General features: G+C 39.5%; 1 protein-coding gene and 1 long non-coding RNA gene across 2 annotated transcripts in view; one reads left to right on the forward strand and one right to left on the reverse strand.

The window, feature by feature from the left end:
* CTNNA2 (catenin alpha 2) overlaps window positions 1-14,428 on the reverse strand; it is a 1,042,487-nt gene that overhangs the window by 132,480 nt on the left and 895,579 nt on the right. The window lies entirely within an intron of this gene.
* On the forward strand, window positions 631-4,561 carry LOC141276383 (uncharacterized). The gene is made up of 3 exons (XR_012325878.1): window positions 631-852; window positions 953-1,127; window positions 4,221-4,561. It is a non-coding gene; the product is annotated as an uncharacterized lncRNA (long non-coding RNA).

The raw sequence follows: 14,428 nt of genomic DNA on the forward strand, positions 1-14,428 counted from the left end.
TCCCTAGAAGTAGCACACTTCAGGGAAGTGAATTCTGGCAAGTATCTGGTTAGTACGATCCATATAGCCAAGCCAAATTTCGCAGTACACCCTGATCATAAAATAATTCAGTTACCTGGATAAGTAAAGTAGCTATCCAGAACCAATTTTAGGCAACAAAGAGTAAGACAAATATCATCCAGAAAGTGATTCAGTGTTAATGCAAAGCATAAACCTCCCATCCTTATTAATACGTTGGGGTCATGGGACACAAGGCTTGCACCAAGTGGCCTTTTGTGGCAGGATTCCCCTATGCTACTCTCAGCTAGAGACATTTTCTCAACAAAACTTACTTGACATCACCCATTTCCTAGGAGGCTTTTCTTTGCCCTATGACTGACCAGTTAGAGGATGAACAGGTGCCTGTGGGTAATCCTGTCATTATTTAACTCAAAGGAATAACTGCTGTCAGAAATTTTAAGGACTGGGGCAGCAGGTCAGTGAGCCCCTGGGCCCCAGGGCACCTTACCCATTCTCTCCATGGCAGCAGTAGATGATTGTGATTACAGACAAAGCAGATTGTTGACAGGAAGGGTGAAAGAAAGGTGCGTGCACCAGCACTGATACGCGAATCTTTGGTGGTCCCCACCTTCCCCCAATCATTCCAAGTGAGCTGCTCCTTTGCCTCCTGATGTGGCTGATGGGAAATGAGCCTCCAGGGCTGACAGCTAGAAATTAATTTGATCGATTTATTTTCCGTGTTTCATGTTTTGGGTGCAAATGCTTTCGCCATCCTGATGGAAAACATTTATGCTCTCCCATTCACAGAAAATGAATTTATCGTGCCTAATTAACGGAATTCTTTTGCTGAAGGTCAGAAACAAATATTCCCATCCATCTCCCTTTACCTTTATGAGCAGTACCAAGTTGTTTTCCTTTTTAATTTCAGACTAAAGGGAGCATTGTTTTCTAGGGAGGGGCTGGCTTGAGAGAAAGAGAGCAATTAGAACCGGAGTTTTCTACTGAAAACAAAACTTAGCATACCCCTCAAAAGAGGAATGAAGCAAAGAAATAAAAACGTTTCCTGCTTTCCCATGGAAGAGAAAATTTCAGTTATGCCTTAACCCAAGTAAAAAGAATACCATTTGGTAAGGACTATTAAGTTACCATTTTTAGACAAGTGGAATATGGCACCTAATTTGTCTGTATTTTTTGCTCACTTGAGACCAAATTCCGTCCTTGGCAGGCAACTTTCAAAGACAGCAGAGGAAACTAAACATGCATGAGTGGAACTAAACATGGTTAGTCCTATAAACTAAGTCCTCATTAAAGACGAGTAGTTTTCAGCTTTTAGCTAACAGGGAAAAAGTTCACAGGTCCCTGAGAAAGGAAAGCTGATGTTCACTCAGTGCCCGTCATTTGCTCAGTTGTATGTGACAAATGACCTCCTCCAGTCGGGCAGAGTTAATCATGGACATCCTTGAAGTGCTGTTAGGACCAGAGGACTAGCTTTAAGGGGTGGGGCAAGCCAAAGGCTCACAGCAGAGAGCCACCTTGCCCTCACCACAAGGGCACAGCTGAGACAAAATGGTAAAGGGAACCACGTCTGTGTCTAGGTCATGTAGCCCTTGCTTCCTTTACCTAAAATGCATCTTTCAAACAGGCGTCCAACCCCCTTTCTGTCCAACCTTCTCTGCTCCTGCTCTGTGAGAATACTCTAATGTTGCTCAGATATTCATTGCCTCAAGTGATCAAAAGGGGATGCAGGGCTTCCCTGGTGGCGCAGTGGTTGAGAGTCCGCCTGCCGATGCAGGGGACGCGGGTTCGTGCCCCCGGTCCGGGAAGATCCCACATGCCGCGGAGCGGCTGGGCCCGTGAGCCCTGGCCGCTGAGCCTGCGCGTCCGGAGCCTGTGCTCTGCAACGGGAGAGGCCACAACAGTGAGAGGCCCGCGTACCGCAAAAAGGAATAAAAAAGGGATGAATAAATCTAATCAGCTCAGTGTGGAAACAGTGCTTTCCTGACTACGTCTTTGTTAGGGGCAGAAAGGCAAACCCCCCTCCTGCCCCAGACAGGTTCCACTAAGGTGGCTGTCACTCTGCCTCGTGGAGAGTGCTCTGGGTGATGAATCCCATTGGCTGTTTCTAATGAGAAGGCCATCATCCAAACACCTGATCTGAAAGAAGCACCGTGAGAAGGAGGAGGAGAAAGAAAACAGAGAAAAGTGCAAAGTATGGTGAGTAAAGAGAAAACACACCCAGATTTTAGAAAAAAAAAAGTCAAATTTGATTCCTTTTATCTGGATTTAGGAATGTGTTTGTGCCCGACTATAAAGAAGAAATAAATAAAGGTGCATTTCAGTGATGTTGAGGCTTTTGCCATTCATATGGAATCGGAAGCCTCAATTGATTTTGTCTGAAGCCATCAGACCTTGGCTATTATCCTTTTTTTTTTTTTTTTTTTTTTTTGCGGTACGCGGGCCTCTCACTGTTGTGGCCTCTCCCGTTGTGGAGCACAGGCTCCGGACGCGCAGGCTCAGCGGCCACGGCTCACGGGCCCAGCCGCTCCGCGGCATGTGGGATCCTCCCAGACCGGGACACGAACCCGCGTTCCCTGCATCGGCAGGCGGACTCTCAACCGCTCCTCCCAGACCGGGACACGAACCCGCGTTCCCTGCATCGGCAGGCGGACTCTCAACCGCTGCGCCACCAGGGAAGCCCCTATCCTTTTCTGCTTTGTTTTCCACAAAGCAGAACAAGGAGTAAATTAGGTCTTCAGTTTCTATGTCTCTTTACAAATCTGAGCTCATGGGATGAATAATGCAAAACACATTTCAAATTTAAAGAACACATAACAAAAGTTTCTTTTCAGAATTAGAGAGGGATAAATGCTTCCTCACCCTAATGCAGCTCAAGAGAAAAAGATTCCAACGTCAGCCCTTGGCAGTTGAAATAATCAGTTTCTAGAGAAATACAGAGGCAATAATATTATTGAGGTATCAAAAAGTTATGTAAGCCTTGGTACTCCTTTTTGAATCTCAGCTTTAGCTTCTGAGTCAGAAGTACTATTACCCTTTTCTGACCCATCCAAAGGTATAAAGGAGGAGACTGTCAAAATCTTCCTTTTGTTCTTTCCCATTAGCCATTAATTTATCATCTTATCTCTTTTTTTTTTAATATTGGAAGCCCTGAGACACAGGAAGAGAAATTACTATCAGAAAGGAACAGAGCTCGGCATCCTCTTGGTGATGAGAGGAGCAGCTGGTAGAATTCCGGGGGGGGGGGGGGGGGGGGGGGGGCAGAATCCTATTTGAAACTCATAAGAATGGGCCTGAAAAAGAGCAGTTTCCAAGTGGAAATAGCAAAAAGAATGTCAGTTCACCTAGAAATTATAGGTACCATGAGATTCATTTCATATACTTCAAGACTTTTAGTTCCCCTAAGAATGTGTGCTACAAATCTCCCTGCAAAAGGAAAAATCAAAGGACTTGAGGCCCTTCTCTCCATAAACCACTCACCTAACAGAGTGAGTATTGAAATGGGCCAGAAATTCACAATTTGGCTGGGAAATCAAGTATAAATTCACAACAAACAAACAAAACAAAAATAAGGATTATGAAGAAGTAGAGAGAAATTAAGATCAAGTGGCCAGTAGTTGATGAGAAAAAGAATGTGATTCAGGGGAAGAGAGGGGGAAGGTAGCTTTGTATTATGGAATAATTATAAATAAATTATAAATACTGAAGAAGAAGCACCCATCTATGTATGGAGGAAAAAAATCCAGGAAATAGAGAAGTCCTAGCACCACCTTAGGGTACTCATTAGTTCTTTTTTTTTTTTTTTTTCCACACACACACACTGTATTTTATTTTTACAAGAGATAAATAAACTGACACCAAGCATTGTAAATGGATGACCACAACAAAAGCAACAATGATTGCAATTACCAAACACAAAACACACGCATACTATGTCATAATATTGACATTCAGTCCAGAAATCCTCCACTGCAACAGTTCCTTTACTTTGCAGTGAAAATTGATTTGTATATTAGGTATTCATTAGTTCTGCTCACCAAGATCTGACTTCTCTCTTCTTTCAGAGCATAGTAGGATTGCAGTGCCTCCTTTCTTGTGGTTGGGGGGCCATGTGATTAGCTCTGACTAATGAGTTGAGAAAGGAAGTTATAAGTGTTACTTCTGTGCTAAAAGTGAGATCCTCTAAGACTTTCTTTCCCTTTCAGGTATGAGAAGCAATTTTGGACATTATGGAACTGAGATTTTGGAGGGTGTTTTGTTAATTCAGCACAACCTAACTTATCCTGACAGATACACAACCACAGATTCAATAAAAGAAATACAAATTTGTGCAGTGGCCAAGGAATCCCTCTTGAGGAAAACGGAAGAAATCATATGCAAAACTGATATAGTATCTCATAAGAATTCTTGTCTTCCTGGAATGTATACTTGTGGTGGTACAGAGAATCTGCAAGAATGAGCTCACCAACAGTTGCTAAAGCACAGCTAAACAACTGCAATCTTCTGAAAAATAAAGAAAGAAACCTGGGCTATATCTCTTAGAATTAAGTGTTGGGAATAAAACTGAAGGAAGAGGAGAAGCCAGATGGTATTTTTTTCAATCTACTTTACATTTATGTTCCTGAAAGAAGAGCTAAGGGGGTGTCCATAGTTATGCAGAAGGGATCATATGAAATACCAGAGGATACTGCAATGCAAGGGATGCATCTTCAACTAATCAACAAAGCAGCACTTGTGGGCATATCCTCTTATGTAAACAAGGGAGTTAAGAAAGAAAATGTAAGGGAAAGAGAAAAATGACCCCCAAATAGCTCAAATCTATGTATTGTCCTCAGAGGAAAACAGTTGCAGCATAAGTCATGCATTTCTCAAGGGGACAAGAATTGCTTCCTGGTGGGATGGGAGCAAAAAAGTATCAAATATCAGATATTAGAAAGGTACATGGCCTTCCACAGTGCATAAACAGATATACAGAATATCTGTGGTATTAACATCATATGTAGGAGGTAACTAAGAAAAAAAGTCTTAAAAAGGTTACTAAGGGGGACAATAATGAATAATAATTTTTTAAAAAGGTTAAGAAACTCTAGCATAGATGAACAAATACAGTGATTTTTAGAGGAGAAAAAAACAAACAAAGGGGAAAAGGACCAAGATAAATATTTATAGTCATGTATATGTGCCAAAGCAGAAAGTATGTATACGATAAACTAGGTCACTCCGAAATGGCATTCAGAATTAAAGGCAACTTTAAAATTTACCCTGAGTCTTAGCTGAAAAGAACAATTTCTCATCTTCTATACATGCCCTAGAAGCTCATCAGAGAATGCCCACCCTGTTTTCACTCATTCAAACTCTTTGCAGCAATGTAGTCCAAAAGTTTATATTTCAAACCTACACAGCCTCAGTCATGGAATTATGCCCATTTTTTTTCTTTGAACTTTTACTTTAAACTTGCTTTTGTGAACTCTCCTTCCTGTACATATGGTTCCATGTCCTATTTTCCTTTTCTTCATTATTAAGAACTCCAAAAGGTTATGGTCAGATTTTTCCAAGTCCCTTTATTTATCTTTAATTCTAACATTACCTAACAGATGAGAATTAAATCCAGAACAAAAGCCACAATTATGATTTCCTACCTACTCTTCAACACAGCCGTTTTGGTAAAATCATTCTAGACTGTAGTATATGTTATATTTCTAAAAGCTATGGATATACAGTTGGTATAGGAGAAGCTGAAATACACTATCACTATTAAATTTGACCTTGGTAACAATTCTGTAATTTGTATTAAGGATCTAGTACTCTATCCCCTACTAGGTTGAGCAAACTACAGAAAACAACTGACCAGCTCTCCTTTTAATCCTTACTAAGATTTTGTCCAGTATGTTCCCATTTTGAGTTTTAATTTTTTTCAAATTAACATATAGTTGATTTACAATATTATGATAGCTTCAGGTATACAGCAAAGTGGTTCAGTGATATATACATTTTTTTCATTAGAGGTTATTACAAGATATTGAATATAGTTCCCTGCACTATACAGTAAATCCTTGTTGCTTATCTATTTTATGTATAGTGGTTTGTATCTGTAATCCCATACTCCTAATTTATCCCCTACCCCTACCCTTTCCCCTCCGGTAGCCATAAGTTTGTTTTCTATGTTTGTGATTCTGTTTCTGTTCTGTATATAGATTCATTTGTATTATTTTTTAGATTTAAAAATGTGATATATGATATTTGTCTTTCTCTATCTGACTTACTTCGCTTAGTATGATATCCTCTAGGTCCATCCATGTTGCTGCAAATGGCAATACTTCACTATTTTTATGGCTGAGTAATGTTCCATTGTATATATGTACCACACCTTCTTTATCCATTCATCTGTCAGTGGACACTTGGTTTGTTTCCATGTCCTAGCTGTTGTAAAGAGTGCTGCTATGAACATTGGGGTGCATGTATCTTTTCAAATTAGAGTTTTCATCTTTTTGGGATATATGCCCAGGAATGAGATTGCTGGATCATATGGTAGCTCTATTTTTAATTTTTTAAGGAATCTCCATACTGTTTTTAATAGTGGCTGCACCAATTTATATCCCCTCCAACAGTGTAGGAGGGTTCCCCTTTCTCACACCCTCTCTAGCATTTATTATTTGTAGACTTTTTGATGATAGCCATTCTGACTGGTGTGAGGTGATACCTCATTGTAGTTTTGATTTGAATTTCTCTAATAATTAGTGATGTTGAGCAAGTTTTCATGTGCCTGTTGGCCATCCATATGCCTTCTTTGGGGAAGTGTCTATTTAGGACTTCTACCAGAAGATAACATAGGCAAAACATTTGCAGACATAAATCATAGCAACATTTTCTTAGATCAATCTCCCAAGGAAAGATAAATAAAAGCAAAAATAAAAATGGGGCCTAATTAAACTTAAATGCTTTTGCAAAGCAAAGGAAACCATCAACAAAAAGAAAAGACGACCTATGGAATGTGAGAAAATATTTGCAAACGATGCAACTGACAAGGGGTTAATATCCAAAACATACAAACATCTCATACAACTCAATATCAAAATTCCAAACAACCCAAACAAAAAATGGGCAGAAGAGCTTTAAGAATTTTGACAATAATATATATTTTGTCAATATACAAGGCCATAAGCTCATGGTATAAAATAGAGAGTCTTGGCCCATAGATGTGTTAAGAAAGTGGTAAGAGTACCACCTGTTTGAAATGGTGCCCCCTGTACTGGAAAGAAACTGTACCAGATACAGGAGGTATGCTTTGCACTTACCTATGATCATGGCAGACAAATTAACAACCCCAGCATCTTGCCCATGTTGCCTAGATATGGCTTCACAATCATTCTAAACAAAAGCCTTCAAACCATAGAACCGATGTTAGTAGAGAAGGTAAAATTTATCCCGGAAGAAGGATCTAAACTGTGATTTTACATTATATTTCTGCTTTTAGATTGGCCCAATCCGATGCACTTGAGGATTTATGTACAGTTCAGCAGGCATAAAAGAGGAAGAATGAATATTGCAGGTGCTTATTAGTTTACTTCCCAGTGAATGACTGGATACCCAAAACAAAAACTGTGGCTTTTCATATGAACTTCTGTACTTACTCACTGAGTTTTGCAATGATTTTATGAGTAGCCACCAAAGCCTTTCCTTCTTTGATGAGGATGAGACTAAAATGCAAGTGTCTCCGGAAAGACAACATAGTGGCTTTTTGCTAACAAAGGTATAAATAACCATGAGCAGATTCATTTCTGTGAGTGGATTTGATAAAGAACATGCAGAGCAGAAGCCTCTTCTTTGGACACAGAGAGCATAATGGAAACAGGGTGGTGGAGACACACATGAACATTTAGCAGAAGTTCAGGATTAGCTCCAGGATTACAAATGCTACTGTTTTATTTTGTAACTCTTACACCATAATAACCCTATATTCTTGCACTGAACCCTAAAAGTTATTCTTTCTCAGATTTCTTGCCTAAAAGTCAATTTATTTTTGATGACCCAAATGCCATTATAACGAATGATCATCGATAAATTGCAGGGGATTTGACCAATTTTACAGAAGACATACAGAAGCAAAAACTAAAGCTCATGCTTCCTCCTAGGAGATAACCTAGAAAACCATTGGCAGGCATGGTATACAAGGTGAAGGCACCTTGATTGTTGAGCTGAGCCTTGAAGAAGGACTGGGGACACTCCATCAGATGTGTTTAGGGTTTGACAGGTAGGTCAGTAGGAGTGGGAAGCAAGGTGAAAGATAGAAACATTTGGAATAGGAGAAAGATAAATAAATAAGGAAACTTAAGATAATAGTATACTATTTCAAGTGAAAGATGATGAGCTGTGAAGTAGGAGGAAATAGAGAGATAATTGGAAGGGCATCTAAATAGGTCTCAATAATCAACAAGATATATCCAGTTTTGTGAGTTTTTTGGTAAGAAAAGTCAGTGAGTAACTGGACACACAAAAAAAATCCTTTAAGCATACCAAGGAATTCATTACAAAGTTAACAGGGAGTTATTGAATTCAGAAGCTAAATATTTTTTTATTGAGTGTCTATCGTGTGTCATAAACTAAACCTTGCAAGCTACTAAAATTAATAGGACATAGATATTGCCCTGTAGACTCACAATAGAGTCATCAGGGATGGAGGGGGAAGAAATACAGGTGGGTCAATAAATCTAATAAAAGATTCAGTGCAATGAGCAGAACGGAGGAAATCATTATTTCTGTCCTGAGAAGCTCCGTGGGAGATACTGTTCTTCAGGCCTGTACAGCCCCAGCCCTATAACCAAAGTATTGTGATAGTGGAGAGAAGAGTGTATCTAAAGTCGGAAGGCCTGGCTTCCAGTCCAGGAGCTATTACCCTATTACCCATATGTGGAGACAAGAAGGCCTATCCAATAATTGGGCTAGTATGTCTTGTGCATCGCCCATCAATAAGCTAGGTGGACCTAATGGCACCCATTCTCCTAGGAGGAGGGACCACATCTTCCTAGGGGCCTGGGCTCCCCCAAGCTACGCTGAATGTGGCTTCCAAAACCTGGGGGCCCTAAGGTTTTCAGGTGCCAAGCAGCTGGCATCTCCCAACACTCCCTTAAACAGAAGACATCTATGTTCAGTCTGCCTTTTTTCCTGAGTCCCATATGTCAATTTCCCTACAGAACATTACTCCACACTTATTCCATAAGAAGAGAACATCAGCAGGACAATGTCCCATCCCTAGGGTCCTCCTGCATTGTGTCAGCATTGCTCTGGCCTCAGCACACCTCTCTGAGGGCTAATGAGGGAATAGGGTCAGAAAGCCTTCTCTTGCTGGACCTTGCCTGACAAATGCCCCAACTAAAGCCTGTTCCTAAACCCAGACCCTACACTCCAGTAACCCAAAGCAACGTGCAGCAAATCACTTGACCTCCCCCAAATCTCAGTTTTTGCATCTGAAGAATGAGGAAAATAAATACCTCCCCCATGCACTTCACAAGGTAGTAATGACAATTCGAGGAGCTTTGTAAATTGAAATGTGTTATACTCATGTGGGGTGTTATTTTATTTTATTTTTTTAAGGGTTTTTTTGATGTGGACCATTTTTTAAGTCTTTTTAAAATTTGTTACAATACTGCTTCTGTTTTATGTTTTTGGTTTTTTGGTTGCGAGGCATGTGGGATTGTAGCTCCCAGACCGGGGATCAAACCCACACCTCCTGCATTGGAAGGTGAAGTCTTAACCACTGGACCACCAGGGCGGTCCCCATGTAGGGCGCTATTTTTATCATAGAAGAGTGAAGAGTCACTGAGCACAGACTCTGTGGTTGGCACCTAAGCCTTCTGTTTACCACACACTGCTGCTTAGTCTGATCCACAGATAATTAAAGGTGGATCAGAGGCATATGCAAACTAACACGGAAAAACACCAAAGGCAAAAATAAAGATCAGAGAAATGAAAGTAAACAGGAACATTAAAATGTGGATGTGTCATCCATGAGCATGCTGAGTCACCAGTCTGGCCCTGAGCTTCCTGGAGTGCAAAGTCAAGGGGAAGCATGTTATCTACATGTTTGTCATTGACAGCAAGAAAGACACATATCATGCCTAAGGGGAATGTTTTTTCATGGAAGGAAGTCAGTGTGAAGAGGTCAATGGTTTTCTCCCCCACTTCCCACCATAAATGTAATCTTGAGTTTCTTAACGTAACTCCTATTGCTCAATTCAAGTTAATCTATTCCATAGAGAACATAGCATTTGTGGTCTGATCAGAGTTGATCCAGAGATAAAATAGAGAACAGGGAAAGTTTATATTTTGTGAGGTAAAGATATGAATCTTTCAAACAAAAATTCACATACCCTTAAGTCTCACTTCTTTAGAAAGCTTCTAGAAAATCCCCAACTCACATTTAATCAGCAAGTGTAAAAATTGGGAGTGGACTTAGATATCTTTTAGTGCCACTCCCATTTTACTGAAAACAAAACTGAGGCCACCAGATGGGACATCTCTTTTCTGAAGTCACAGAAGCCTTTGTTGCCAAGACCGACCCAGGTCTGGCTCTCTCTAGGGTGCATGAAAGTGCTGTCCCCCCAGCTCTGAGCAATGGTAGCACCTCTACTGTTGCTCACAAGAAATGGTGCTCATTCATCGCCCCATCACTGTTAGTTGGGTCTTCCTACCTAGATAGCAAGCTCTTCGAGTCAAATTCCTTTCTACCTTCATAGCCCTTAGCCCAGAACTGGCAACCCAGTAGATGCTTAACATTGCCTGAATAAGGGATGTGAGTTGAAATAAATTGAGCGCTTTCCATTAAAATTTGAAGACGCAGCCCAAATGCCAAATTCCAGGCTGTTCCTCACTTCCTGGCAGTAAACAAGCCTACTGGAGGACAGCAATGACATTTCCTACAAAATAAATTGTGTGAATACCAGAGCCAAGTGATATTTTTCAATAAAACTTTGGCCAAAATTAAGAAAACATTAGCACTTTTACCTTCACCTCCCTCTCTTATGGGCCAGAGGTGCTACAAAATTATAAGATTACTAAACTTGTTATAGATTTTTTTTCTTGAAACATTAAGGCTAATTTAGCAGGCAAAGCAGTTTTATATTATGAGAACTCTTAAATACACACAAGAAAAAGTATGTGGGGAATATTTCAGTTTACACAGTTAGTAAACAACGATTCTCAATCTAATACCACCAAAAAAATTAAAAGGATGGAATTAAAGAGTTGCCTAGATGATGATGATGATGATTAAAAAAAGTCATTGGGCTGCATGAGCTGTTTGTATATTTTGGAGATAAATCCTTTGTCAGTTGCCTCATTTGCAAATATGTTTTTTTCCCATTCTGAGGGTGGTCTTTTTGTCTTGTTAATGGTTTCCTTTGCTGTACAAAAGCTTTTAAGTTTCATTAGGCCCCATCTGTTTATTTTTGTTTTTGTTTTGATTACTCTAGGAGGAGGGTCAAAAAAGGTCTTGCTATGATTTATGTCAAAGAGTGTTCTGCCTATGTGTTCCTCTAAGAGTTTTATGCTGTCTGGCCTTACATTTAGGTCTTTAATCCATTTTGAGTTTATTTTTGTGTATGGTGTTAGGGAGTGTTCTAATTTCATTCTTTTACATGTAGCTGTCCAGTTATCCCAGCACTACTTATTGAAGAGGCTGTCTTTTCTCCATTGTATATTCTCGCCTCTTTTGCCATAGATTAGGTGACCATAGGTGTGTGGGTTTATCTCTGGGCTTTCTATCCTGTTCCATTGATCTATATTTCTGTTTTTGTGCCAGTACCATACTGTCCTTATGACTTTAGCTTTGTAGTATAGTCTGAAGTCAGGGAGCCTGATTCCTCCAGCTCCATTTTTCTTTCTCAAGATTGCTTTGGCTCTTCAGAGTCTTTAGTGTTTCCATACAATATCAAAAAAACAAACAATCCAATCAAAAAATGGGCAGAAGACCTAAATAGACATTTCTCCAAAGAAGACATACAGATAGCCAACAAACACATGAAAAGATGCTCAGCATCACTAATCATTAGAAAAATGCAAATTAAAACTACAGCGAGGTATCACCTCACACTGATCAGAATGGCCATCATCAAACAATCTACAAAGGATAAATGCTGGAGAGGGTGTGGAGAAAAGCGAACCCTCTTAAACCGTTGGTGGGAATGTAAATTGATACAGCCACTATGGAGAATATTATGGAGGTTCCTTTAAAAACTAAAAATAGAACTACCATATAACCCAGCAATCCCACTCCTGGGCGTATACCCAGAGAAAACCATAGTTCTAAAAGATACACGTACCCAATATTCATTGTGTCACAATTTACAATAGCCAGGACATGGAAGCAACCTAAACGTCTATCAACAAAGGGATGGATAAAGAAGATGTGGTACATACATACTATGGAATATTACTCAGACATAAAAAGGAATGAAATTGTGTCATTTGCAGAGACATTGATGGACCTAGAAACTGTCATAAAGAATGAAGCAAGTCAGAAAGAGAAAAACAAATATTGTATATTAACACATATATGTGGAATCTAGAAAAATAATATAGATGATCTTATTTGCAAAGGAGAAATAGAGACACAGATGTAGAGAACAAACATATGGATTCCAAGGGGGGATAGGGGGTGGTGGTGGGATGAATTGAGAGATTGGGATTGACATATATACACTACTATGTATAAAATAGATAACTAATGAGAACCTATTATATAGCACAGAGAACTTTAGTTGGTGCTCTATGGTGACGTAAATGGGAAGGAAATCCACAAAAAGAGGGGATATATGTATACATATGGCTGACATACACTGACACAGTGGTGTAAAGCAACTATACTCTAATAAAAAAATAAAATGAAATGAATAAAAAATATATTTACTGAAAAAAGTAATTGGCATTTATTACATATCAGGTACTTCCTAAGTGCTTTACACATATTTCCATGTTTAATCCTTACAGAAACCCTAGGAGGTAGATATTATTGTTATCAACATTAACAGATGGAGAAACTGAGGTGCCAAGTGGTTAACTTGCCATGGTAACCTAACAAGTATCTGGCCCAGGATTCCAGCTCATGGAGTCTAACTGGGAACTGTAAGTTCCTAGGCTAAACTCTATCCTAACAATCATTAACATATATTGAAGATTTATGATCTTCTTACTATTCTGAGTGCTTTTACATGTATTAACAGATGTGATCTTATTATAATCTCATCCTTATTTTACAGAGCAGGAAACTATAGTACTAAGAGGCTGAGAAGTTTGCACAGATCACATAGGTAGTAATGGAGCTAAGACTTGAACTGGGGCAAACAGGTTTCTGCACCCATTTTTGTAACTGGTATGCTATAGTCCTTTCCCCGAGAGGGAAACAAGTGAAAAAGCTATGTTTTAACTCTTGTCCATCCCTCCCACGTTAGACCTCCTTAGGACTTCCTCATCTCTGGCCTAAATTACTTCCACTGCCTCCTAATTGGCCTCCTTCTTCCAGGCTTGCCCTTTAAATCCCTTCCCACACATTAGGTGTGTAAGGTAGATACTACTCAGGACCCAAATGCTGGAGAGGGTGTGAAGAAAAGGGAACACTCTTACACTGTTGGTGGGAATGTAAATTGATACAGACACTATGGAGAACAGTCCATACTGTTACTGTGTTTAAGGAACCTCCATAAGTTCCTTAAAAACCTAAAAATAGAGATACCATATGACCCAGCAATCCCACTCCTAAGCATATACCCAGAGAAAACCATAATTCGAAAAGATACATGCAACCTTATGTTCATTGCAGCACTATTTACAATAGCCAGGACATGGAATCAACCTAAATGTCCATCAACAGAGGAATGGATAAAGAAGATGTGGTGCGTATATACAGTGGAATATTACTCAGTCATAAAAAAGAACAAAATAATGCCATTTGCAGCAACATGGATGGACCTAGAGATTGTCATACTGAGTGAAGTCAGACAGAGAAAGACAAATATCATATGATATCACTTATATGTGGAATCTAAAGAAAGGGTACAAATGAACTTCTTTAAATAACAGAAGTAGAGTCACAGATGTAGAAAACAAGCTTATGGTTACTAGGGATACAGGGAGCAGGGATAAATTGGGAGATTGGGATTGACATATACACACTACTATGTATAAAATAGATAAGTAATAAGGACCTCCTGTATAGCACAGGGAACTCTACTCAATACTCTGTAATAGCCTATATGGGAAAAGACTCTAAAAAAAGAGTGGATAAATGAATATGTATAACTGATTCACTTTGTTGTACACCTGAAACTAGCACAACACTGTAAATCAACTAGACTCCCATAAAAATTTTTAAAAAAAGCAGTTCTACTTTTAACACAGCCCTGCCCAAAACTCTTCAGTC

This window comes from Tursiops truncatus, chromosome 14, assembly GCF_011762595.2.
Source record: "Tursiops truncatus isolate mTurTru1 chromosome 14, mTurTru1.mat.Y, whole genome shotgun sequence".
Lineage (NCBI taxonomy): Eukaryota > Metazoa > Chordata > Mammalia > Artiodactyla > Delphinidae > Tursiops > Tursiops truncatus.